A 26,643-nucleotide genomic window follows, 5' to 3' on the forward strand; every position below is an offset into this window, starting at 1 on the left:
AAACAGAAAGGAGGCACTTAACCATATAGGTGTGGTAGAGGATTGCTTTGAAAGCTAAAGTTAAAAACTCATATATATCTTCTTTCCATATCTATTGAATGTCCTACTGTTCTTTTTTCACCTGGGACAGGGTTGAAAGATGTTAAGGGCTTGACGATACCATCCATGCACATGAAAATCACAACAAGATCAGCTAGTGGATTCCTGAACAGGTGTTTTTTGAGGCTCAGGCACCTTACATGGCCTATCAGGCTTCTTGGGTGCAGGACGTTGATCATCGGGGAAATTGAAAGCATCCTCCAAAGCTCCAAGAACTAATGGGATTGCCAAAAGTTTTGCAAAATCAAAAGTAAGTAGGCCATAAACCTCCTCTGTGTTTTAGAAATCTTTTTACTGTTCAATTTAAATAGATTGTTCATTGTTTTGAAACAGTAGCAAAAAACAAAATCTCATCAACAGGAGAATGAAAAGAAATATTTTTCTCTGACTCTTGACTCATAACGTGCTGGAAAAGAGATTAATGAAGTATAATCTTGCCCTTCTTTTTCTTCTGACTCAGACAGCAGCATCTCTTTAGATGAAAAGGTAGACCTTTTCATTCTAGGATGAGAGGAAACTGGGGAAATGGCTTGTAAAGACTGCCAAGTCCTAAACTCTCCCAAGGCAAAATTATACCATTCCTCTTGAGATCTCTTCAAACTAGATAGAATTGAAAGGGAAAGGTGTTTAGTTTTTCAGGATATTTTTCTAGGTATCTAAAGCCTAACACATTTGCTTGTGATGGATGTCTGGACTCCATGAAGGCATCTGCTACTTCTCTCTTACCATAATTTGAGATATACCTTTTGTCCATTCAGTAAAAAGAAAATGGTGTTCTCCCTCTTCAGTAATTGCCTGACGTCCATCATTCTGACTAGACGTGCCTAACTCCTGACACTTAGCAACTTCCCATGAAGCAACACTAGAGGAGTCGGGAATTTCAGACTGATGGTTTGATTACCACAATGTATACATCAGTCCCAGACCAGGAGAAATAGGTAGACAGAAGAGACCCTTCACTACCTTCTTTAACGTTTTTTCTCTCTTTTTCTTTCACTAAAGGGGGTTATCTGGCAAAGAAGAGTCAGTACCCACCGAGATCTCTGCCAAAACTCTGAGTTGCTGTTTTTCCAGAAAACGTTTGAGGCTGTTCAGCCTATTGAAAATGTTCTTTTTTTTTTGTCGGGTAAAACATAAAAAATATCACACTAATGGACATTTTGAGATTCTCCAAGACAGCATATGCAGGCTGTATGAGAATCCTAGGATCTGTTTACCACATGCATATTTTCCTTTTCTGACACACATAAGAGAAAAAAATAATACTTTTTAAAGAAAGGTCCTAAGGTGTAATTATTACTGCACACAAAGCTGAGATATGAGCCAAATGCCGACACTAAAGCTGCAGTATAGATGAGATGTTTGACTGACCTCTTGAATGGAAAAAAAGTTCTGAATTTTGGTGTCCATATGTTCTCTTTACATCAGCATGGCCTTATGCTTCAAATTATAATTGCCGCACAAGAAGGCATCCAAAAGCTTTAGTATACTAGCTGGACTTCCTATATCCTTGGCAGAATATGTCTCATATAACTTTAAGCTACTGCAAGAATGATCTAATGATGGGTCATCCTTTTCTTTCCACTTTCTAATATTTGCACTCACAACTGTAGTCATATTAAGTTTTTTTAACATAATTTGTAACAATCTGCATTGTTTTTCTTGTGTATCCTACTTTCCCCTTCTTTATCCACGAATGCATGTATAACAGTTCCTTCTCTCACTCTCTCTCTCTCTTTCTTAATGTTTTCCTAATAAAATGATAATTTTCTCCTTCCTTTCTTTAATCAAAATATTCTCTTTACAAGAAATCATTCTATTTTTCTGATATTATCCATATATAAACACACACACACATATATTTATAGACACACACACACACACACACACACACACACACACACACACACACACACACACACTTTTATATTCTCCTTGCCTCTTCATTTTCCTTCTGAATTAGATTATTTAATCCATCTAGTAATGTTAAATAATTTGATTGGTCTATCTCATGCAATATCCCGGGTGGCTACAGTGGTGCAGTGGTTAGCATTGCCGCCTCACAGCAAGAGGTTCTCCAGTTCAATCCTCAGCTGGGATGCCTTCTGTGTGGAGTCTGCATGTCCTCCCTGTGGTCGCGTGGGTTTCCTCCGGTTTCCTCCCACATCCTAAAGACAGGCTGTAGGTGGATTGGACACTCTAAATTAGCCCTAGGTGTGAGTGCGTGCATGGGTGTGCCTTCTGTGGAAGGTTGGGCGCCGGGCTGGCAACTCGACACTGTAAAACTCTACTGCCAGTCATGAGCAGACAGGTGATCCACTGTGGCGACCCCTAACCAGGAAAAGCCGAAAGAAGATCTCATGCAATATCCCAAAAAAAGAAGTTATGTACTCACCATAACGTTCCATGTTAGGTGTCCATCTCGCCTTCATTCTTACTGGTTGGGTTCAGAACCGATCGGTTCTGATTCGGCTGTATGCTAAAGCTCGAGGTCTTGCACTGGCTCATGGCTGTATCCCTATCCCATCATTCTCTATTGAAGCTCCCCAGATCTTGTTTGCTTATAACCCCAGTTACCTAAGGTACTATTAAAACATCTTATGAAGACAATGCAGAAGGTTAGAGAACACACTTGCCAAATGAAAGAACCTCTTGGTCCTCCAGGAGCCATAGGCAGGGGGAAGGAGGGTGGGATGAAAGAATGAAGGAGAGATGAACAACAAACATGAAATCTTATGGTGAGTACATAACTTTTTTATGTTATGTTGTCCTATCTCACCTTCATTCTTAGTGGTCGGGACGGCGTCCCTAGCACCATATTTCCTGGGTGGCTCACAGGAGTATATTCTTCAGAACAGTGGACCCAAAGGAGGCCCTAGCCCTGGAGGACAAATCTACTTTGTAATTTGTGATAAAGGTATGAGGCCTTGCCCAAGTCGCAGCAGCACAAATAGTATCAAGTGGTAGCCTAGCGCAAAAGGCAGAAAAGGTTGCTATGGCTCTCGTCGAATGACCCTTGACTTTATAGGGAAGACCTTTGTTGTTAGAATTATATATAAATGTAATTCAATCTAAGAGCCATTTTGAAATGTGACCTTAGATACAGAAGCACCTTTCTTTGCTTCTGAAAGTGAAACAAATAATTGATCAGATTTCCTGAAGTCTTTTGTCCTATGTAAGTAGAAACATAACCGTCTGTGTACATCCAGTTGGTGAAGCATATATTCTGCCTTGTTGCCATGGTTGGGAATAAATGGTAGTTCTATGGATTGACTTTAGACTCCGAGCATAATTTGGTAGGAAGGATGGGTTTGTTGGGATACTCTATCTTCGTGGAAAAGCATATCTGAAACCTTTCTAGCAGAAGTGATGGCAATCAGCATACTTGTTTTCCATGTTAAAAATTTTAGATCATATGATGATGCAGGTTCAAAGGGGGGAAGAATGAAACAGGATAGAACAAAGTTTAGGTCCCATGGTGGTAGAGGGGGTTTATATGGGTGGTCTTAACAGGTTAGTCACCTTCAGGAAGGCTTTGCATAGTCTGTGAGACATCAGATTTGTGGCCAAATCACTTATATGGAAATTACATATTGCTGCTAATTGCACACGAATGGCAGCTGCAGCTGTGCCTTCATTAAATAGTTTCACCAGAAATTCGAGAATAGAACTTACAGGAGCAAAAGAGAGGTCAATGTGTTTACTTAATGCCCTGGAAGAAAATCTTTTCCATTTACTCATATATAACTTTCTCGCTGAGGCCTTATGAGAAGAAATCAAGATATTTTTCACAGAAGAAGGAAGGTTAGGAAGCCTGGCTATATTTGGAATTAGAGCAGCCAAGCTGTCAATTTGTGGGTTTGAAGGCAAGGGTGTAGGGTTCGGGATGTATGAGTGATAAGGTCTGGAACTGGGTCCAGAACCCACGGCTCCTACTGAAGATGAGGCCACAGGAAGGGGAACCAAATCTGATGAGGCCAGTATGGGGCAATAAGAATCAACTTGCTGAGTTGGCTCTCTGGAGAACCTTGGGTATCAGAGGAAAGGAAGGGAAGGCATAAAGGAGACCCGAGGCTCATTCATGTACAAGTGTATCCCTTGGTGACTCCCCCAGAGGGAGGATCAGGGCAAAATAGCTGTTGCATTTGGCATTCATGGATGTGGCAAAAAGGTCGCAGCAAGGCTGGCCCTATTTGTGGAAGATCATCTCCGCTACTTCTTGTTTTAGGGACCACTCGTTAAGGCATGAGAATTGCTCTGCTGAGTTTGTCTGCTATCATGTTGGATTTCCCCGTGATGTGAGTTGCTATCAGAAAGCGCTGGGAGGAGATCGTCCACTGTCATACTTTCAGGGCCTCTTGACAAAGGGGATAGGACGTGATCCCTCCTTGTTTGTTTATGTATCAGACAACCGACATGTTGTCTGTCTTTATTGCAATTGTTTCCAGTGGGAGAGAGTGTCCTTAAGTGCCTGCAACATCAAAAGCACTGCTTTCATCTCTAGGATACTGATGTGCAATTGGGCCTTGTGATCCAACAAAATGCCTTGGACTATCCTTCCCAGATAATGCCCCCCCACCCTATCTGGGAGGTGTCCATGGTCACTGTGGCCACAGGCTGTGGAGGAAGAAAAGGTTGACCTGATGTCACATGATTGGAGTGAAGCCACCAGCGAAGGTCCTTCTTTCAGGACTCTGTTAACAGAATTTGGTGAGACATGGGTATTTCCTGCAATGATCACTGAGTGAATAGTAGCCACTGCAGAATTTTCATGTGAATGCGTGCTAATGGAACTAAACTTATCACTGCCGCCATGGTTCCCAAGACTTTTAAAACTGTTCTTGCCTGTACTCTCATCTTGGAGAGAAGGTTGAGAGTTGCTGTCTCACAACTAAAACTCTTTCTGTAGGAAGTTCTGCCATCATGTTTATTGTGTCTAGATCTGCTCCTACAAACACTGTACGTTGCGATGGCAACAAGGGAGATTTTTTGTAATTTTTTGTGATTCCTAGGTCAGAGCAGAGAAATAATGTGGTGTCTCATGTATGCAGTAGTAGATGCTTGGTGGTGGCAGTTAGGAGCCAGTCGTCTAGATACAGAAACACTCGTAATCCTAGACATCTCAGGTGAGCTGTGACTACTGCCATACAGTTGGTGAACACTCTGAGGGCTGTAGTGAGACCAAAGGGCAGAGCTCAAAATTGGTAATGACTGGCTCCCAGCCAGAAGTGCATATGACTCCCGGACGGCCTGTCCATCTCTACGTGGCAGTACGCATCCTGAAGGTCTACAGCACACATCCAATTGTCTTTTTCCAGAAAGAGAAGAATTGACTACAGTGTTACCATCCGAAACTTGGTATTTTTTACTGATTCATTTAATTTGCTGAGATCCAAAATAGGCCACCAGTCCCCTGTTCTTTTTGGCACTAAAAAGAATCTTGAGTAAATTCCAGATCCTATTTGGTCTGTGGGGACTCTTTGGATGACTTTTTTGTCTAGCAACTTTTGAATTTCTAGAGCTGTTTGATCCCTTTGACCGGGTGGAACTTCTGGGGTGTTTTTTATGTTTGGGATGGGAAGGGAAAAGGGTATTGAGTAGCCTCTAGATATGATACTTTGTACCCACCTGTCTTCTGTTATTTCCAGCCAGGCTTCTAAGTACAAAGATAATCGATCCCCGACTGCCTCCAGAGATGGACAGATGGACCTCCCTTCAAAAGCCCTAAAAGGGCCTACCACAGAAAGAATCCCTGTCACCCTGACTTTGTGGACCCCCTCTGCTGCATGGACGGCGCCTTCCATCATACTTCCCCCTCTGCCCCTAGGGGAAGAGTCACCACGTGTGTCCTGAAAAACTTTCTTGGATTTACATAACCACATCTTCCTCCCTTCTGGCCTTTTGGATAAGATCTAGAAGGTATGGAAAAATAGACTCCTATGGCAAAGAAAGTTTTTCCTTCTTGTTCACACATGGTTAGTGTTTCCTTGACTTTCAGCCTGAACAAGGATGAGCCATTGAAAGGGGAATTAATAAAGGAAGACTTAAAAGGTTCCGCAAAGTCACACAAGTGCATCCAGGAATGTCTCCTTAGGGAAATTCCCGAACCCGCTGCTCTGCTCGCTCCATCTGCTGCATAAGAAATGAGCCTCATGGAGGAGTTGACCACAGAGTTTAAGGTGGAGAGCTGAGAAGAAACCTCCAATACCCCTGCAGCTACTGTACCTTGGAGAGTATCTCCTAGCTCCTTTAGGAGATCTCTTTGTAGCCTTGTAAAATGCATCAGATAATTCAGTGATCTGAGTGCAAAGGTCGCTGAAGAAAACATGCGCTTCCCATATCTATCCATTGTAAGAGACTCCTAGTTCAGCGGATGGACAGATGAGAATGTTTCAGAAATTTCCTTTTTAGTGGCTGCTGCCACTAACATAGCATTTACAGGGACACCCTTTGTCAGGAAATCTTTATCAGAAGGGGCTGTGATGAACTTATTTGGCCTCCGAGGGGAAGGATCCACTGCGTCTGGAGACTCCCATGCCTTTCGACTAACTAGTTCCATAAGTTTGTCAAAAGGCAGAGACACCCAAGTGGCTGAAGGGTGAAACGAAAAAGCCTACAGGTTAACAGACTCCTCATCAGAAGGGTTGATGGGCTTCCAGCCACCTCTCTGCTTAAGGATTTCTAGGATGTCTGCAAAGGAGGCATCCTCAGAGGGTGACCGTGGGGACCCTATCGACTCATCGAGGTCTGTATCAGAGGTGACTGACTCCTCTGGGGAGTCTAAATGCTTCCTCTTGCAGAGGCTCTTACAAGGTACCTCTTCAGAAGGGTATTCTGGAGAGGTTTTGGAAGAGAGGGGTTCACCCGAGGGGGTACCCTAAAGCCTAGGGTCTCTGCTGGTCAGTGGATAGTGTGCTGCAGAGATGGATGCCGGTACCTTAGGGGGAGGAATGTCAGAACCTTTGAGTGGAGCTGTCTGAGGAGACAGCACTCTCCTCATCAGCTCAAAGCCCCCCCGGATTCGAAAATACCTTGAGCTCTGAAGAGCCAGAAGAGATCCCAGAAACCAAGGGGGTTGGCTCTAAAGCTGATGCAGGAGCCAAGTTCATCCACGCCAAAGCCCTGAGAGGTAAGTTCAGATCTGACAAATGTCCAATCCGACTCCCCTCTCTCGACATGACCGGAGAGCATCGGCTCTTAGACACCTCAGACGGAACCGAGGATGTCAGAGCAGAAGTCAGGTCCGAAGATCCCAGGATGGTTCTTGGCATCGATGGCTCCACAGCAATTAGTTCCAGGCATTCCGGCTCCAAGGTCCTGGGTTGGGTCGGAGGAGGAATCAATATTGATGGGGAAGTATTGACTGGCTCCGAATCCCTCTGGGTTGCAGCTGAGAGGAGTCTGGCTGGCACCGGTGTCCTTAGAGGCCTACGCACCACCCGATCCAAATCATTGTCTGAAAGACTCCTGGAGGACTTGAGAGGAAAGAGTAGGAGATCCAATTGTTTGCAAATAGGGGACCTTAGAACAGGAATAACCAGGTCCAATTCTGGGGACCAGCTCCGTAGTTCAAACTCCATTGGCACCGAAACAACTGGCGCCAATGTAGAAGATTTTGCAGGTCCAGTAGTCTTCACAGCTGGGGATTCCACTTTACTTAATTTTTTTGCTGGCTCCGATTGTCCTGAAGAGGGAGATTATCTCTTGGTGGATTTGTCAGATTTTGTAGATGGTGATTTAGCTGATTTCGAAGTACCCGGACCTTCTTCTATAGCTTCTTGGAAGGGGGACTTTGGCAATCCTCTCACTATCAGTTTATTTTTTCTTTCAAGTAGTACTCTGGAGCTGAAAGAATGGCATATTGAACATGACTCTGGTAAATACACTTCTCCTAGTCAGTAGACACAAACAGTATGGGCATATGTTAAAGACATAATTTGACTGCATTTACCACATTTTTTGAAGCCAGAAGGCTTAGATCCCTTATGTTCCTTGGACATATTCAAAAAAAATCACAGTCCACCACAACTAGAGCAAGTTAACAGCAACAGCAAACTTAACACTCTAGCAAAACACACTATGAAAAGGTAATATATACATATATATTATTTTTTTAATTAGAGAACACTTCAACAAACAAGAGCAGTTCTCTAAGTTAAACAAATCTGCTCTATAAACAAGGAAGGGGAAGAAATGAGAAAGCCCTCTAATTAAAACTGGCAGCAGGAGCCCTCTAACTTAAATGGACTGTCACTGTTTTTTTTTTTTAAACTATTTATCAACTCAAAATATAAAAACAACAACAACAGCAGAAAGCCCTCTAACTAAAAACGGGCTTGTAGGATAGAAATTTTAAACCGGGATAGGGGATGAACAAGATAAAACGACGGCCTGAAGCAAAAAACACAGCAACAAACTTTCCTAAACTGAAAAGGTAAGGAAACACTAATCACTAAATTTACAATACGGAGAAGAATAAATTTCTCAAATAATAAGTAAAAGTTTTATCACTTAGCCTGAGCCAAATGGAAGCACCTGATCTGTTTAGCGGTGAACGAAATCTGGGGAGCTTCACTAGAGCATGATGGGATAGGGATACAGCCACGAGCTAGTGGAAGACCTCGAGCTTTAGTATACAGCCGAGTCGGTTCCAAACCCAACCAGTAAGAATGAAGGTGAGATACAACAACATAACATCAGTCTTGATACAACTTTTTATACCTTTTCCCCATACTAGCAACCATTCCATCTAGTTCTTGTAAAACTCGCTCATTCTCTAAAGTTCCATTCAAAACTGTTGTTACTCCCTTTTAAACCAATCATAAATCTTTTACTCATTACTCCATTCTCTGTTGTAATCACATTGCGTTTCTCCACAAAATCACTTACAACTGCTTCACAATCAGAAAATCCTGCTTATATTCTTTTGCTAGTAACTCCCTGAATATACTCTTAAAACAACCGATCAGTCAGCTGCAGTCTGTTGCCTTTCTGTACTATAAGTATACATCATGTTTATTGGACCCTCACTAGTTAAAACTGACCATACATCAGTCACCTTTGAACTGAAATTAACACCAGAACTCACAAAGGGAGAAATCAGACTAAAAAACTTTAACAAGGCAAACTATACCCTCCTAGTTGAAGGTATAAATGCGTTCCAAGCCCCACCCCAAGCTGAAAGTTTTAACTATGCCAGAGCTTACACTAAAGCCCTGTACAATCACTTGCATAAGTGTATAAACTTGGCTGTACCAGAGAGAATCAAAGCCAGAGCCCCAAGTAAAATCAAGCTGCCATGGTGGACTTCCATAACAACAAACTGTACAATAAATGCAAAATGTTGCTGTCCAAGAAAACAAAGACAAGAACCCAACAATGGAAAAGCACTCTCCTCAACCTTAACAGGCAAATAAGACAACTTGTCAAATTCTCCAAGAGCTCCTTTGAAAGAAACCTAGCAAGTACTACCAAGGATAACCATAAGGCCTTTTATAGCTATGTACATAGCCTAAAGGGTAGGGCCCAAGCATGTGCAGAACTGGTGGCCAATGGTATCACACACATGACCCCACAGAGAAAGTGAACCTGCTAGCGGACAGATTTGGTGAACATTTCACTCTCTTATCTCCTCCTAACTTACAACAAACCCTCCCCCAAACCCCCCCCCCCATCTTACACATCTTAAGAGCAGGTCCTCAAAGCCCTGGCCAAGGCAAAGAGCACAGCCTCTATGGGACCAGATAAAATCCCGGGCTGTCTTCTAAACAGGCTAAAACATGAACTAGCATCACCACTAAGTACCCTTTTCAATCATAGCCTAACCACAGGCTTTGTTTCTGCAGAATGGAGAACAGCTACAGTTATGCCCCTCCTATAAAGGAGGCCTAGCAACAGACCTGGGTGAATTACATACCCATAAGCCTGACCAGCCTCATCTGTAAGTCCATGGAATGTGTCATTATGGACCTCATACATAAAGACATAGGTGACCTCCAAACCCTGGATCCTATCCAATTTGGCTTCATGAAGGGCAGATCCTGCCTGTTAAATCTGGTGGATCTCTTTGAAAGTGTGACCAAGGCCACTGATGAGGGCAAATCTGTGCACACAATATACCTCGACTTGGCAAAGGCTTTCTACACAATCCCACATTCAGGCATTGCTAATGCATCATCATTCCCTTCATTACAAGCAATGTCCCTTCACACTGTCAAATCAATAACAATACCCTAAGTACCCATGAAGTGGTAAGGAACCTGGGATCACAGGTTGACCTTGACCTTAACTTCGACCACCACATGTCTACCATTGTAAGGAAAGCTTTCTACGTAGCTCACTTGATTAGTAAAGGCATCACCTTGAGAGCAAAAGATGTTATAACTCCCCTATACATGGCACTTATCTGTCCCATAACTGAGTATAACTCCCCATTCGGTATGTACCATACTAAGCACCTACAGCAATTAGAGAGACCTCAAGGTTTCTAACCAAGAAGATCAAGAGTCTCCAGTATGTGCCTTACATGGACTGACTAAAATCACTGTCCTTATACTCTGTATCATATAGACTTCTTAAGGGAGACTTATGCCTGGCCTACAGAGCAACCCAAGACCCAAACCTAATGAATTTACTGCATATCCATAAATCAAAAGGGTCTAGGGCCACCCGTTCCAGTGACTTAAATATGGCCTTTGACTTAAATAGATCAAGCTGGAGGGACAGATTTATCTCCCAAAGACTGTCACATCTTTGAAACAAGCTACCAATTCATGTGAAACAGAGCACCTAAACAGCACTGTTCTAGAGGAAAATGGATGAGTAAATGGGTCACCGTAAATTCTTAAATTAGTGCCTACAGCCCTCCTGGACTTGGGCAGTCATCACTAAATGCAATCTTGGGTATTGACTAGTACTGCTACGGTATTACATTGGGTTGAAATGGCTAAGCTTAAAATGACCTATGAGTCGATAGCCTAGTAATCTCCTATGATCCTATGATTAAAGCTGACAGAACGCACAATTACCTGTTCGTCTTTGAGTAAAAGTATTCATCAGAGTACAAAGAACCTCATGTTCAGTATCCAGTTTATATACCCATGTAACTGCAATTAATAAATTCAACAAGATCAACAAGATAATTAAGTCAGAATTGATCATGTCTTAAAGGTACATAACAAAAAAAACATAAAAAATGTGTAATTTTAAACCCAAACTCATGTTTTAAAACTTATTCATTCCTACTAATACATAAAATAACTGTAAAAATATTGTTTAACAAACATGTCTTTTGAATTATAAATTATATTATTTCTTTTAAATAGTATATAATATGAAATAAAAACTCATGTTAAAAAACACTTTTTTGACCACTGATATAGTTGACCTCTTTTCCAGTATTCCACAGAAAAAGGGTTTAAAATGCTCAACAATGTATTATTAACATTTGATTTTTTGGATTCTGAACAAACTGGACTAGTAATGGAATGTAAGGAAGTTGTCTTTCAGTTTTTCATCATCAGATATGATTTCACCTTTTATCATTACGAAAATTTTGATATCTTCTGGCAGATAGGAAGGAGCAGTAAAAAGGGAAGGACAACAGGAGTATTAAAATAAATCCTTTATATATTTAATGGACAGAAATAAGCTTCCAATGGTAGACTTTTAACAGGGTGAAAAATCTCTCTCTGATAAAGATATACACAGTTAAACTCAATTTTGAATTTCAAATGCAGAGTTTCTGAGCCCAGATCTCTGCCCAATTCAAAACACATCATCTTGGGCATCCATAAACTCTATAAAAAGAGTTTCCTTGTAAAGGCTGCCTTACACTCATAATTTGATGAGCTTCACTCCAACTCCCTCCCCTAAAACTACTGCAAACTCCACTGAGACTACTCTAATGCCAGCAAATGGAAAGCTCCTGAAACTGCAGTTTCTTACTAGAAAATTCCCAAACCAGTTCCATACACATAACTTTCCGAAAAGATCCCTTAATCCAACATGAAGGAATATACTCAGTTTTAAAGAAGTACATGCATTTAGCATAGAATGATTAGTAGCCTAAAAACATTATTGTGTGCTTGTTATTTAAACAGTACTTTATGGAAAGTTTCTCCAGTAAATGTGTCCTGGAGAAAGAAAACAGAATACTAAAAACCTTTCTTTATGACTATGTAGTGACCACAAGGACAAGGAGAAGACAATCTAAACATCTTGCTAAATAAAAATGTATGCAAACACATCAGAATTATGTCTACAATTTGAATATCTAATCCAAAGAAACAAAACCAAATGATCAAAACTAAATTATTCAATGTAAAAGTGGAGTTAAATCTTAAACTCAAGATAATCTGGTAAAAACTATAATTTCTACAGGTGGGGCACACTCCTGCGCTTCACACACCCTTACTTTAATATATTTTAAAGAGTGGGTAACCTGTATATTACCACTCAGACTGGAGAACAAACATTCTCCAGCAGGGTGCTAATAACGTACAGGCAATGCTTGCTGAAAACATGAGTCCGCCTTTCATGGCAGCATATTAAGTTACTGTAAAAAAGTTAATGGCTGATATTATTTTACACTTGCTAAGCAGTGGTTTTGCTGTTTAGAGAGAGAGTAAAATTAGAACAAACATTAACTGACGTCACATGACTGAATTTCAAGTATAAAATGGTGAACTGTATTAATATTTTTATCTGATGACGTCTTCAGTAAAAGACAAAAGTGTTCATGGTTCTTAGATTAAAGTTCATTTTTTCAGGTGTTTTCATTGACAGCGTATATTTGATTCTTCTTCCACACTTGGAGATTTTAGTTTGAATTGTTGTTAGTTTTACTTCAAGGAAGCCAGTTTTCTATTTTAAAGCGGGAATGTAAAGCTGTATAAATTGCACTTACCCTTAACACTACAAGTTCACTAACTAGTGTAGTAGCCTTTAAGGTATATGGGTTATGCTTTGCCTAGCCAACTTACAAAAGCTCTGACTACCTCCCACATCTTCACTTTATCTGATGATTGGGCAGTCCTATGGAGGGAAAATCAACAGTAAGAATGAAGAATCTTCAGGACTTCCTTGCCCAGAGTATACTCATCTTGGACGACAAAAACATGAACTAACCAACAATTTTATATGAAAAGTAAAAAAAAAAAAAAAAAAAGTTATGTACTCACCATAACATTACATCTCTGTTATCCATTTTCATTCTTCCTGAACTGATGTGGTCTCAGATCCGACTCAGCTGCTTCGTCCAGATCCTCGGCTCCAACCCTCGAGCTCCTCCTTTCGCCCATAATGCCCCACCAGCCTAATATACCTCAGATCAGTAGACAATGAATAATACCTTAAGAGGACTTAAAAGGGTATAGTTTAAAAGAATAGAACTGGAGCTCAAACAAGGAACAATAGTTTCCAAAGTGATCTCCCTTAGGTCTCTTCAGAAGCAAAGAGAAGGGGGATAGGAGGGTGGGAAGTTGAGGAAGAATGAAAATGGACAACACAGATGTAACTTTATGGTGAGTGCATAACATTTTTATCTGATGTTGTCAATTTCATTCATTCATCAACTGATGGGACAGAGTCTCCAACTAGATGAACCTTCGGTGGTCCTTATAAAAGGATATTTTGGAGTACTGAAAAAAACAAAAGAAGCTCTGTTCCTAGAAACCAAATCCAGTTTGTAATGAGCAATAAAAGTATGAGCAGTGGACTAAGTGGCAGCTGCATAATTGTCATCTATAAAAACTCTTGATCAAAAAGCTGAGGATACAGCCACAGAAGTTGTGGAAGGAGTTCTGGGGCTTAGGTAAGGACAACCCTCTTTTCCTACAGACAAAAGGTATGCAGTCAGTTAACCATTTGGCCAGAGTAACTTTAGAAGTGACTACAACAATTTTTTGAAGAGGCCTTCCAAATCTTTGTAATTACCCTATATATCAGTGGAAAGGTTGAAAATGAATAAAGGAAAGTTCCCAGCCACAGGGACTGAAAATGTACATTTGCCAAGCTTGCTTGCAAGGAGCTCTAATGCAGAATTTGTTTAGTTGCCTAATCTGAAAGGATGCAAACAGATCTTCCTGAAGTGTTCCCAAAAACTGGATCAAATCCTGGAAAACCCTCTCGGTCAATTTACATTTGTGAGGGTCTGTCCTGGTCCTCCTGCACAGCTTGTCTGTCACTATGTTTTGCTCTGATGGAATGTAAGATGCTTTGAGGGTTAAGGAGTGCTAAAGAACTACCTCGCAAGCCATCACAGCCAGCCTGCACAGAGAGTACAACCTGGTCCTCCCTTCCTTATGTACTACGTCACTGTAGTGTTCTCTATAATTCCTTGAAGAGGTCTCAGGGGACGATAGATGATTTAAAGATTTTAAGGCATGGATCACTGTCCAGATTTCTTTGATAGTGACATGCCCTGGTCTATCTGAGGAATTCCAAAAGTTTTGAACCTTTACATCAATTGAAACTGTCCCTCAAGTGAAATTTGAGGTGTTTGTAATTACAAATTAAGTGGAGAAAAAGGAGAAAAGGGGACACTTGGATTTGTTTGTATCTGTAGTCTCCACCAGTGCAGTTTCTTTTTTACCAAGCCCAAGATTGTAATCTGAAATTTCAGAGGATGCAAATGTTGGGTCCAAGTGTTTTGTAGAAGCCACTGAATATTTCTCATGTGCAACTTGGCAAGAATAATCATGAGAATAATACAGGCCATAAGCCCCCAAATCCTGAGAAACTGTCTGGATGAAATCTGAGACTGGTGTGAGAAGCTCAGGAATGTTTCCACCTTCTCCTGTGTCAAAAAGGACTTTTGTTGCAAGGTGTCTATACGACAGTCTAGAAACACAATCCTGTGTGACGTGGTCAAGGAGGATTTCTGAAGATTTATCTGGAACCCCAGATTGCTCTTAAGAGAATAAAACCATTGTAATGACTCGACATCTGGGAAATATGTGAATGCCATTCAATCTCTAAAGAGCTAGACACTTTGTATAAACAACCCTGAAGCTGTAGATAACCCAAATGGTAATACAGAGAACTGATAATGTGACTCAGACACAGAAAACCTGAGAAAGTTCCTGAAGTCATTTACTATAGATTTAATGTTGCTATAAAGCTTCCACACTGAATGAGAGGTAACAAATTTTGAAGGGTCCACATCTTAAATTTTGAAACTTTCATATACAAAAAAAGAACTAGAACTGAAGACTCTTTCTTGCTACCAGAAACATTTGGGAACAGAAGCCTTTGCCCATATGATGTAATGGCACCGATTCTATGACTCCTAGGGTGAGTAAATGCCTGAGGAACAAATTCTGTTTTGTTAAGAGGATGAGGAGGAACTCCCCTGAAAGCAGGTATTTATATCCAGTGCCAACTGTATCCCTTCTGAACCACTTTTAACACCCAAGAGTTTGAAACAATCTGTTACCAAAGAGGAATGTACAAAGCCAGTTTCTGAGCCTGAGTTTGAGAGATGAGGCAGAAGGGGTGGGAATTAGGAAATAATGTTGCTATAGTCATTTTGAAGTAGTAGAATGTCCCCTTTTTGGAAAAGATCCCAGTTTCCTGTTGTTCCTATCTTGTTATTTCCTTTTTGGTTCCCTGCTTGGCTTGAAAAGGCAGCGACTGTTTTGTTTATTAGAAAGGAAAGAAGATCTGGGGGATTTGTTTGGGGGGGGCTGCTGAAAAATCTTGGAAATATTAATCTACCTCTGTCATCAATTTGTTTGAGGACCTGAGCAGTGGATAGGCCAAACAAAACCTCCTTATCCAAACCTGAACTTAAACTTTCAGATTTCACCTCATCAGAAAACCTTTGATTATGAACCCAGGTACAGCTCCTTGATACTGTAGCAGTAGCCATGACTCTAGACACAGTGTCTTCACAATCATACACACTCCTTAAGAAACGTATTTAAACCTGAGAAATGGTAGAAACAATAGAATTCAGACAGGCACTACCTTCAGTTGGAACTGTGGTAGATAATTCCCTCAAACTGTACAAGACAGCATAAACTTCCACATGAGTCTGACAGTTAAGAAATCTATATGCCAAAGTGGAAGAAAAAACATTATCTTACCAAATCTAATAGCTTTCCTTCCTTCCTTGTCCAAAGGGAAGGGTGGGAGGACAGTAAGAGCCGGTTCCCAGCTGGTGAAGATCTGGATAATGTCACAGGGTCACACCTCATATGGGAAAACAAATGCTTCTTAGTCTGAGACTTTATAAAGCCAATCTGTTTTGGGGCAAGACAGCATTAAATGCATCTTCCAAGGCTGTCATTAATGGAGAAATGAGGGTGGAATTAGGCGTATCTACATGTAACATATCATAATATCTCCTCAGTTCAGAGAGTACATCCATTTGTTCCATAAAAAACCTCATTCATCCTGGCTATATTCTCAGAAAAAGAAAATTCCTATAAAGGAGATTGTGAGGACCATGTTTCCTCTGAATAAGAGAACTGGCCTTGGGGATCTACAAGATAAGATATCTTGTCCCTGTCTATACTCAGAATCCTGTTACATCCTTCCAAAGAAATATTTCTCCTGATTTCAGCTAAAGACTTCTGAGCACTAGAATTAACAGACTGCAACAAATTCTTAGCTAAGGTAAGAAAATCATCTTTTCTAGCAGATACCATGTCTTCAGATGAACAATGTTAACCTTTTGTTTTTTTTTGTTTTTTTTACAGGTGTAGCTGATGATTGACTTAGATACGGTTCTTCTGGCTCATCAAGAGGTCTCTTTTGCTGGCTACATTGAGCTGCATCCCCAAGTGTGTCTCTTGCCCCAGAAAAGATGGTTTTCCCATGCCCCATTTGGACACTAGAACAGCTGAAGAGGAAGTGGCTGACCCCTGGTTCATGTTGGCTGAAAGGACTACACCATAGGAAGCTGGTGAGGAAAACAAAGGGTCTCATGACTAATGGTCACTACAGAGTCATCCCCTGTTGGCTGAGGCACTGACTAAGCCTGTGGAGACAGCAATGGCTCTAAATAGCATGAAACATGACTTATCCGGAATTGCTGTTTAAATGCAGCCTCCAAACAGACTTTGTGCCTCACAAATGGAGAACAGCAACAGTCATCCCTCTGCACAAAAGTCAGCCATCTACAGACCCTAGAAACTACAGATTCATGAGTCTCACTAGTCTCTTATGGAAATAATTATTATGGAAATGATCAATAATGACACAGGAAACCTCCAAACACTGGACTCAACCCAATTTGGCTTTGTCTAGGGCAAGTCATGTCTACTCAACTTTTTGGACTTCTTTGAGAAGGTTACCAAAGCAATGGATGAGGGCAAAATGGTTTACACTGCCTACCTTGACCTGACCAAGGCATTTCACACAATCCCCCACTTGGGCATTGTTGACAAACCCAAAATGTTAGATATAAACACTTATGTCACCCGTTAGATAGCCAGCCAGTTCACAGACAGAACTCAGGAATTTAGAATTGGGAGTCCTCCTCTACACAGAGGCCAGTCAGAAGTGAAGTCCCTCGGGGATCAGTCCTGGGAATGCTCCTTTTTGGCATTCACTTCTCTGAAGTCAAAACCACTGTCAGTGGCCTTTGGCTGACTAAATTTGCAGATGATTGCAGACTAGGAGCAGTCATAGAATCCCCTACCAACACAAATGTACTCCAGGAAGGGCTGGCACAAACAAATAACTGTTGTCAGAGCCACAGACTAAAACTAAATGTCAAGAGATGCATAACAGTATCCTTTGGGGAATCATCCACCCTGGTAACTGTCATATTCACAACACACTCCTCAGAGCTGACAAAGTAGTCAGGGACTTGGGGACACATACAGCCTTTGACCATCACATGTCTACAGTAGTGAGGAAATCATTCTATGTTGCACAACTTATAAACAAAGATATGGCATCTAGGGGCAAGGCAGTCACTGAGTACAATGCCCCCTTTGGTATGTGCCTAACCAAGCACATCCAAAAACTGGAACATCCACAGAAGTTCTTCACTAAAAGAATACTGGGCATAAGTAACATATCCTTATTTGTGAATATAGAGAATCATAGTGGATCAAGTACTGACCCTTGGGGTACGCCGACTTAGACAGCAGGGGTGACAGTTCATTATTTTATTATTCTATTTCACTGCTTGTTGGCAGTCTGATAAATAGTTAAGAAACCATAACAGGGTGGAATTAGATAGATTAGGGAGGCTAATTTGTTGAGAAGTACCTACTGGAAAACTGTGTCAAAAGTTTTTCACACATCCAGAAAGATAGAGGAGACATGGTGACCATTGTTTCTGAGCTGGTTAATTGAATTAATGAAAATAATGAGGGCTGTAGTGGTGCTATGTTTAGGCCTAAAATCATGTTGGGAAGGGGATAGTAGGTTATTATGTAGTAGATACTGTAATAGTTGTGTGTGAACAAATTTTTCAAGGATAATAGCTATGGGCCTAAAGTTGCTGAGTTCAGTGGATGTCCCACCTTTTGCAGCGGGATTATATGAGAGGTTTTTCAGAGTTTTGGGATGTATTGTTCTTTAATAGACCAGTTAATAAGGATAGAAATGGGGAAGGTAATCACGTCTGATGCAATTTTCAGATAGTCACTGGGAAGCTGATCTGCAGTAAGGGTTGTGAGATTAAGTTTAGAAAGAAGTGTTTGCTGGTGCTGGTTTGTATAGGCTTAACTGAGAAGGACTTTAGCAAATCTAAAGTATGAGTAGATAATGATAGAGGGGTATTAATGTTGTTTTTTATGAATGATTGGAGAGAGTTGATAAAGTAAGAGTTGAACTGTGAAACGATACTATCAGCAACGTTGGTAGAGGTTGGAGCAGGGGTTGTGGTGTGTCCAGGATTCAGCTGGCAGTTAATGGTTTGCCAGAATTTTTGTGGGTTATTCTGATGTTTAATTTGAGTGGTAGAGTAGTATACTTTTTTGTCATGTTTAATTTGTTTTTTAGCTAGATTACTGAGATGTCCATACTTGTGTAGTCATGTTTCAATTTTTGTGTCATGATAATGATACCAAGCTCTATCTCTTTGTTAAATGAGTTTTTTGTTTTCTTTTGTGAGCCAAGGAGTAGGTTTGGATTTAGTACAATTTTTTCTGAGAGGAGCTAGCTGATTTAGGATATTGATAAATTTAGCATTAAAGTATTGGAAATCCATGTCAGGATGGAGGTGTCTAAGTGGAGACCAGTCACATTTTTGCAAAAGGGTTTTAAATACTTCAGGTAAGAATTTTCTGTTATTGTACATATATTTATAAGCAATATTTCTGGAAGGATGAAAACGTTGAATTAGGTAGGTTAGTCTGTGATCGCTTAGAACGTCTGGGAGACAGCCTGACTGATAGTAGTGGGATGGTGTATTTATAAGGGACCAATTTAGTATAGACTGTTTATTACTGTGTTTGTCAGTCCTGGTTGGAGTTTGTATCATTTGGCAGCACCTATATAGATCTATGAAACTGGATGGATTCTTGTGTATGCGGGTAGCCCAATCATGGTTGAAATCTCCCATTATTATGGTTTCCTGCTTATATGTTAATGAACACCAGTAAAGGAGGTCTTTGATGGAGTTTGGGTTATTCCCAGGGGGATGTAGACTGCTATGATAATTATGTTTTTGTTAGAGCTAATTTGGAGGTGTGAGATTAAGATTTCAAAATGTTGGGGGGGGGGGGGCTGGGTGGTTACAAGGTAGTCTTTTCAGTTTAAGGTTATCCTTACAGATTATGGCCATCCCCCACCCTTCTTGTGAATTCTGTTCAGCCTATGGATGTTGTAACCATGGGCTAGTATCTCTGTGTCTTGTATGTGTGGCTTTAAACAGGTTTCTGGTAGTATAGCTATATCAGATCTATATTGGATAAGGGTAGCATGAAACTTGGAGATTTTATTCAAAATGCTTCTAAGGTTCATATTCATGATGAGGACATCTGAGTTGGTAATGTGAAGTTTGAGGCAAGTAGGATGTTAGAGCTTAGGAGATTATGTAGTGTGGGGAGAAGGCCTGAGTTGGGGTGTATAGCTCCACTTTGTTTTATCTGTAGTGAGCTGATTAGGAATAGTTTAGTATACTTGGGACATGGGTTTGGCATATTATTTGACTGAACAGATTTATATGAGAAAAAATCAGTAGATGAGTAGTTGTATATTTGTGGAGTAATTATATAATTAGTTGTTGGGTTTTGTGGAAGGGTAGAGTATGGGTTGGTTGGGGAGTGAATTATGGTAATTTTTTGATTTTGGTAGCATGTGAGAAGGTAAAATGTGATGAGTAGGCTGGATAGTATTGAACATCGGTAAGACATTGTTATTTGTAATTAGAATACTGAAATATTGGTCTGGCTTGAATAGGTGGAGTTATGAGGGATAATATGATTAGGGGTATATGTAGATAGGATGCTAGAGTAATATTAATAGAAATATGTTGAGAGATGGCGTGAATGGATGAGGAGGGTGGAGCTATCAGAGGAAGGGGTGTGGTCTGGATAGGTTTAAATTTAGAGGTAGTGGGGGTGGGTGGTATTTGGGGTAGGGGAGCGAAGTGAGCCCGGAGTTCAAACGGAGTTGCAGGGCACCTCAGAGACCAAGAATCTTCAGGTAAGTATTCAGAAAAAAATATCAGTGAGACAGCAGCAAATCTATGTAAAATGCTTGTTAAGGGGCCAGTAAATTACTGTGAACAGAATACTGGGATCAGGTTACATACACAGCATTAAAGAATATAAGCTTAAGGTAATTCTGTACTCCTCCTTAACTAAGCACAGTGGAATCAGAAACTGCTGCAAGTACAATTCTTAATTAAATTAAGCTGAGAGAGGGATAGCCGCACTCGGGGGGGGGGTGCACAGCATATAGCTTACAAGTGTAAAAAAATACATAATATTAAAGCAACTATTCAAGACAAAAAACACTGCATATTGAATAGCCGATTAATAGGGAAAAAAAAGTTTATACACATTTTCTTATTTACAAAGGGTTTTAGCAAGTTTTGCAGTGAGCTTTCAGGTGTTTTTTTTTTGGAATCCCTGAATGTTTAAAATCATCCAGGGGGCACCATGTAGTGTAGAGCTGAGGGGGGTAGCAGAACTAAGGAAAAAGAAAAAAAAAATAGGAAGGAACAGGTTAGAAGGAGAGAGTTAGGAAATTACCATACTGAGCTCAAGTCGTGTAATGTGAGATAGATATTCTGTTTAAAGAGCTGCAGAACTAGCACAAAAGAAGCTACAATACATATAAAGCTAAGATTAAAAATATCAGACAGTTCTTAATTTTGACTAAGCAGTAAAGCAATAAAATCCTATCAACTACAGGATATAGGTTGCGTAATTAAGTTAATATAAGAATCCTTACCACAGCAGCTATAATCTGGTCACCAGTTAAACTATGCACAGTGAATACCAATAAACAACGCTTAGCCCGTCATTCCATCTACTTCAGCATGCCCAAAGCAGAATTAGAGAGACAAAGTAGATACAGGAAAAACGAACACAAGTCTACAAATTATGAGTTACAGCTTCAACATTATGGACAGTATAGTATTCCTGCAGTAAAAACCTTGGATTAACTTCCTGTAAAATAAAATGCATTAAAAGAACTATCGCATAGCTCATTTAGAACTTAAAATAGATTACAGTCAAGGTACATTAAATTAACATAATGCAACTGCTGCTTCCAAGATATATATTATATACAATAATGACAAAGGAAGCAGTTCTGTTTACTAACGCATATTTAACATGTTCACAAATGTTTTTTATATATATATATATATATATATATATATTAATAATATATATATATATATATATATATATATATATATATATATATATATCTAAGTTTCTAACAAACAACTGAGTTTGTTCACATGGACCTTTCAAACAACAAGCTATCCAGAAAAGATAGCAAGACATGAGTGAGCATGAATAAAAAGGCAATACTCCTAGTATATGGACACTTTGATTTATATACAATAAACCAGAATAAAGTTCTAATGCAAAAATGATCCATATAAGGGTATTAAGTACACTTTAAAAATCTCTCTCTCTAGAGATATACTTATGTATAGATATGTGGATGTCGGTAGGTGTGTGTGTGTATATATATATATATATATATATATATATATATATATATATATATATATATATGTGTGTGTGTGTGTGTGTGTTTGTGTCACATGTGTGTGTGCGCACGCGCGTGGCATGTGTGTGTGTGTGTGTGTGTGTGTGTGTGTGTGTGTATATCATAGGAGGTTACCAGGCTATTGGGCCTGATCCCTTATAAGCCCAGCCAAGAGTTTAGCCCATGTTTAGACAAATCAGCACCCAATGCCCCTGTCCAGCAAGGACAGGGGTGGAATCTCAAGGGTATATTTTATGTTTCACATCCAGTTATCCAAGTTGTGCTTAAAATGGGGTAAAGAGGTACTTTGTTTGATGTAGAGAGGTAGTCTATTCCATAGATGGGGGAATCTCTGGGATACAAATCTGTCCTGCCAACAAGTCTTGTTGATGTCACAGACCAGGTTGAGGCCTTGCATGCAAGTTACTTGAGTGGAGCTTGACTTGCGGATGTGCAGCAGTCCTATCAAGGTGGGGTCCGTGATCACCTTGTGTGCCACACAGAGGTCACCTCTGAGGAGTCTGTATGAAACTGAGTAGAGGGATAGGGCTTTTAGCCTATCTGTGTATGGTAGATGGTTGAGGCCCTGGATTCTCCTGATGAGGAAACTATGTGGTCTCTCCAGCTGCTGCATGTGCTTTGCATGGTACACATTGAAAGAGCCGTTGTACTCTATAATGGGCCTTATAAAGGAAGAATACAGGGATGTTATGACCTTCTTGTCCCTGGATGAGATATCCTTACTTATGAGGTGGGCCATGTAGAAGGCTTTCCATACAACTGAAGCAACATGGTGGTCAAAAGTCAGGTTACTACTGACCTGGGTGCCCAAATCCCTCACAACTAACTGCGTGCTTAGGATGTTGTTATGAATGTGATAATTTGTGGGGACGTCACGCTCCCCAAAGGGGATGATGATGCATTTTTTGGTATTCAGCTTGAGGCCATGTTTCTGGCACCAATCATCTGTCTAAGTGAGACCCTCTTGGAGGATGTTCACATCACTAGGGGAATTGATGACAGCACCCAGCTTGCAGTCATCTGCAGACTTGGTCAGCCATAGCCCACTGGTTTTGGCCTGCACCTAAGAATAGTATATCCCAAAGAACAGAGGCCGTAAGACTGAACCCTGGGGTATGCTTCTTGTTACAGGTCTACTGCTTGAGGTGGCTTCCCCTATTTTGACTAGGTGGGTTCTATCAGTGATTCAGCTTGCTACACATCTGGAAACACATGGACTGATGCCTAGTTAAGAGAATTTATCTATTATGCCGAAGTGGAGAACAGTGTCAAAGTCTTTGGCCAGGTCAAGGTAGGTGGTGTGCACCGTCTTCCCCTCGTGCATGGCTTTGCTGACTGCCTCAAAGAGGTTGACCAAATTTAGCAGACATGACCGCCCCTTGATGAAGCCAAGCTGTGTAGGATCGAGTGTTTGGAGGTCTTCAATATCCTTGTTAATGAGGTCCATGATAATCTGTTCCATGGCCTTGCAGATTAGGCTAGCTAGGCTGATGGGACTATAATTTCCTCAGGCTTTGGTTGAATAGGGTGCCGAATGGTGCTGCAAGTTCCTGCCTGAATTCATGTAGGATGCAGCCTGGGATGTTATCGGGTCCCATGGAGGCTGTATTTTTTGCCTTTGAGAGAGCAAATTGATGACCTGCTCCCTAGATGTAAGGGAAAGGGGGCAAGTACTGGGGATGTCCTGACTTACTGATGGGGTGGACAGAGGGGTGAAGTTGTTATATCTACGACATTTGTATATGTGGTGTCATTGACCACCAGTTCTGAACAGATCTGGGTGATTCCTTTGAGGTTGCAGACATATGTGAAGAAGGCCTTATGATTGTCTGATTATATGATTATACCATGACTGTTCAGCTTCTTAACTACAGACCTTCACTTCAATATAGATAAGTAATCGTCTCTGCAAAACACTGAAACTATAATGATTGCATAAGAACACAGACTTTTACATCACCAAAGCACGACATAATACACCACAGGTTCATATATAAGTACTAGGCTAGCTGCCTTTGCAGGTCATTTTAAGCACAATTTCCCTTCTGGTGTTTGAATTAACCTATCCCACTTAATGTTAGATTGGCCTTACCCATCCCATGATCCACTGATACTCATAACAAACTTCAACCAATCAGTGATGCACGTGTAAACATAAACTGACAGCTTTTATGTTTAGATGCATCCTTCAACTTTTGCAAAACAATACACTCACCCTGAAAACTACTTACCTAGACATATTTAAACTTTCTCTAGCACTATAATGACAAACATTACCATCAAGCAATGCTGCTGTACTGAGGGGGCTTTACCCCTGCACTCCCTAACTTATACGGGCTACCTTTCTGGTAACATAACCACAATTTAATCACATCCTAATGTGTTAAGTCAAGCTCAGCAGGTTCAAATGCAACACAACTCAACAGAGGTTATATCTGACTGCATATGACAGGTAATCTCATACCAGCTTTGAATAAATGAGAAGTTGACTGGTAAAGGGTTTGTGCCCGTCTCTCACTGTTGTTCAACTTCAGAGCTGGTTTATATATTTAGTAGGGGGCTGTGGGAGTACAGAATGTCTTGCTCCACTGCACAAACACTGGTTTGGGATGTGGTTAGATATTTTCGATATTTTGTGTTTACATATTTTTCAATTTTGATATTTTTCTCTTGATACTATTTTGTTTAGATTATTTTAAATATACCCAAATATATACATTTTAAGTACATGGCTTAATGCTACTGCCTTCTTTATCTTTCCACTACAGATTCCACAACATTATTTCATGAAACCATTTCAGGGTTCAAGCATCAGTAGATCAGAAGACTTTAGTGCTTTAGGTAACAGGATAACCTTCTGTTCTGTGCATGGCCTGCTATCCTGCCTCTAACCTATGTTACACTTTCATAGCACAGCCACTGTCTAGACGATTCATCTACATAATTCTGCACAATGCCTTACTTTCCCAGCTCTACATTAAAACAGTTTATATAGGTCTACATAGTAAACAATGAATAACTAACTAATATCATACTTAAGTATATACTGCATTCAGTAATCCATTTGGATGAGTCCAAAGTTTATTAAGTACATGTAACCTGATACAATAACACTTCCTTAACAATGAATGTCTTTAACCATCCTAAGTGATGATTTTCCATGATGCTTTACATCCTGAAGTACACTAGCCCCACTGGTGTATAGAAACAGACAATTGACTACAACCCAGGTGAAGTAAGTTCAATTAGCATCTCAGGCACCTGTGGAGTTGGCAGAGAGAAAGGAAATAAGCCTACTTGTCTAGAAGGGTGAGGGATGATGTGTGGGTGGGGCCAAGCTAGTCCTCCACAACTAGCAGAGGTTAAAACACAGTGAACGGTAGCCAGGCTGACTAAGCAAACAAGTTAGGTAAGGCAGCTCCCAGAAAGCATGCTTTACAGCTTCTCAGCTTCCAAGCATGGTACCAGAACATGGGGTCGGGGGGTCAGGGTCATAATCTATTCACTTAGCCTCCTTCTGTAACAGCACTGCTGTTTTCCAGGCTTGTTTTCTTCCTGCAGAAGTCCCTAAGTCAGACTCCCGCCAGGAGGGGTAAAACACCCAGGTGAACATTACACTAGCTGCCTGAAGAATGAGGTAGTCTCTAGCCAGCAACAGAGATGGATTTGGAAAAAAAAAACATCCTTGTAAATATTAAAGCAGCAGCAAACTGGCAGGATAGTGTTGAAAGATGGAAGACCCTGACAAATAATTTTTGGAGTGTGACTTTATACCAAAATCAAATCCTCAAGACGGTCTTCAGCAAGTCAGTCTCAAAACTATTCATTTTAATTTTTTTATGTCCTACACAGAAAAATAAAAACAAAAAAATGACATAATACTTCTTGACTACACAGAAAATCATGTCCAAATTGTTTGCACTTATTACTTTGTCTTGCTGATCAGCAAAACAGTGTTTGCATTAAAGAATGACTTGTGATTTAATTTAACATCCATCAGGGTTAACTAACTCGGGAATTATATATCCCTTCTCTTCGACAGCACAGCAACAGTCCTGAAGAGGATTTTGAATGAATCAAAACTGTCAAATCAAAAGGTGAAAAAAGAGTATAACGGTTAATATTATTAAAAGAGAATAGCCTAGCTGCACATAATGAAGTTTACGAATACTGCTATGCTGTCCCTCCAGGGCAAAAACAAGGTTTGTAATGAAACACCAGTACCAACAGAGAAGCACACTTAGTGTTATAAATAATTAATTATGCACATCTTTTATGGAAGTCCTTGCAACCAGGTATTAAATGCCCAGAAGGATCTTAAACACTCACACAGCAGAACAAAAACTCTCATGCAATTCCCTTTAAACTAGTTTGAAACACTGCTAA

General features: G+C 40.4%; 1 protein-coding gene across 1 annotated transcript in view; it reads right to left on the minus strand.

Moving 5' to 3' along the window:
- Positions 1-26,643, minus strand: part of LOC122799329 (oxysterol-binding protein 2-like) — a 1,737,477-nt gene that overhangs the window by 1,710,140 nt on the left and 694 nt on the right. The gene's annotated exons all lie outside the window — the stretch shown is intronic.

This window comes from Protopterus annectens, chromosome 4.part0, assembly GCF_019279795.1.
Source record: "Protopterus annectens isolate FY-2018-M chromosome 4.part0, PAN1.0, whole genome shotgun sequence".
In the NCBI taxonomy this organism is placed as follows: Eukaryota; Metazoa; Chordata; order Ceratodontiformes; family Protopteridae; genus Protopterus; species Protopterus annectens.